Here is a 2505-nt window from a genome sequence, read left to right on the forward strand (position 1 = left end):
GCCTCATCATATGTCCTACGACCTCATGACATTGTTAATCATACTCTATGTTCCTGTTTGTATTATCTTTTATGCCTTGCATACTCGGTACACTATTCGTACTGACGTCCCTTCTTGTGGATGCTGCGTTTCATGCCGCGCAGGTCAGCAGACAGGCGGATTTGATTCTTAGGAGCTCTACCAACAGCATTTGACAGTGCTCCAGTTGTTCCGGAGCCTCACTTCCTTGGTACTATTTTGTGTATATGTATATTCGGGCACGACAGTACTCAGCCCTTTTTTATGTATATGTGTACTATGTCTAGAGGCTCGTAGACAGATATGTACAGTTAGATGTCTTGTATTTTGAATTGTTCGTGTCTCTGTATAATGTGATAGTAACGCTTACTAGTCTATGTTTATGATGACGCGTCTAATGTTAATGCTCAGCAGCGAAAAAAAAATGTATAGCACAGTTCCTACGGTCCGCTGAGAAGTAAAGGTAAAATGATAGATAAGGGGTGCTCGGTACAAGTATCGGGTACTCGTCACGGCCCCTAGTTGGGTCGTGACACGAATGTATTGGTAAAACGGGTTGTGAGGTAGTGAAGGATAAGATTGACTAGGAAGGGTAAAAGGTTAAGTATGCTTACTCTGCAGGGAGTAATTAACCAATAATAAGAATCGTGAATAAGATTAAAAAGTGTTGCGCTAGGGGATCGAATACGAACAGGATATAATGAAAATAAGGAGGATTGTTATGAAAATAAGTAAAGCCTAGTGAGGAAGTGGCCAAAGACATGACGTGATCCGTGTCACTAGAATATAAAGGTAAGTGTAAAACGGAAAAGCGAGCTATAGTACAAATAAGAAAGACTTATCAAGTTCTGTAGAGAAAGTTTAAAATAAAGGGTACACGATAACGGAAATGATAGCGAGTACGAGAAAATAAAGAGTAATTGAAAGGGAGGAAATAAGAAGAAAGCGAGATGACAGTGTAGCAATAGGTTATGACATATACAGCCGAGAACACGAGTATTATAAGTGACGGAACTGTGAAAGGCCAAGTTATAGAAAGAGGAGTAACGGGGTAAGTTTATTTCGTACCTCAAGGAAAGGAAGATGGTCAGAAAGGGTTATATTTATCATCTGGTACGGGTACACGACCTGAAGGCAGAGGCGACGACTTTTCAATTAGTGTCGGTAGTTAGCGAGTTTCCTGATGTATTCGCAGATGAACTCCCAGGCCTTCCTCCTGAGCGTGAGATAGAGTTCGCTATAGACGTATTACCAGACACTCAGCCCATATCTATTCCTCCTTACAGAATGGCACCTGCGGAACTGAAGGAGCAACTGAAAGATTTATTAGAAAAGGGCTTCATAAGGCCCAGTACATCACCTTGGGGAGCACCGGTATTATTTGTAAGGAAGAAGGATGGGTCGCTGTGGATGTGTATTGATTATAGGCAGCTGAATAAAGTAACAATAAAGAACAGGTATCCCCTCCCCAGGATCGATAATTTATTTGACCAGTTGCAAGGTGCTAAGTGTTTCTCGAAGATAGACTTGCGGTCAGGTTATCACCAGGTGCGAGTAAAGGAGGCAGACGTTCCAAAGACTGCATTCAGGACTTGATATGGACAATACGAGTTTAGAGTGATGTCCTTCGGGTTGACCAATGCTCCAGCAGTATTTATGGATCTGATGAACAGAGTGTTCAAGCCATTTCTTGACCAGTTCGTAATTGTATTCGTTGATGATATTCTAGTCTACTCACGATCAGAAGAGGAGCATGCAGATCACTTGAGAACGGTACTTAGGGTGCTCCAGCACCAGAAATTGTATGCTAAGTTCTCTAAATGTGAATTCTGGTTGACTTCAGTATCATTCTTGGGGCATATTATGGGAGCGGATAGCGTGCGGGTAGATACGCAGAAGATTGAGGTGGTGAAGACTTGGCCTAGACCTACGACACCTACGGAAGTACACAGCTTTCTGGGGCTAGCAGGGTATTACAGAAGGTTCGTGGAGAAGTTTGCCTCAATTTCAGCGCCTTTAACGAGGCTAAACTAGAAGGCAGCTAAGTTCCAGTGGACCGACGCTTGTGAGCGGAGTTTTCAGTTACTGAAAGATAAGTTGACTACGGCCCCAGTTCTAACTCTTCCTGAGGGACCGGAAGGCTATGTCATTTATTGTGATGCTTTCGGTGTTGGGATAGGTTGTGTGTTGATGCAGCATGGCAAAGTTATAGCCTATGCCTCCCGACAACTCAGAAAGCACGAAAGAAATTATCCCACCCATGACCTGGAGTTAGCAGCGGTGATTCATGCTTCAAAAATATAGAGACATTATTTATACGGTGTGCATGTTGACATTTATACAGATCATAAGAGTCTCCAGTACATCTTTAAGCAGAAGAAGCTGAATCTACAGCAGAGGCGGTGGCTAGAGTTGCTGAAGGACCACGATGTTGACATTTTATACCACCCAGGGAAAGCAAATGTTGTAGCAGATGCACTCAGCCGT

Source organism: Lycium barbarum, chromosome 3, assembly GCF_019175385.1.
Source record: "Lycium barbarum isolate Lr01 chromosome 3, ASM1917538v2, whole genome shotgun sequence".
Classification (NCBI taxonomy): Eukaryota; Viridiplantae; Streptophyta; class Magnoliopsida; order Solanales; family Solanaceae; genus Lycium; species Lycium barbarum.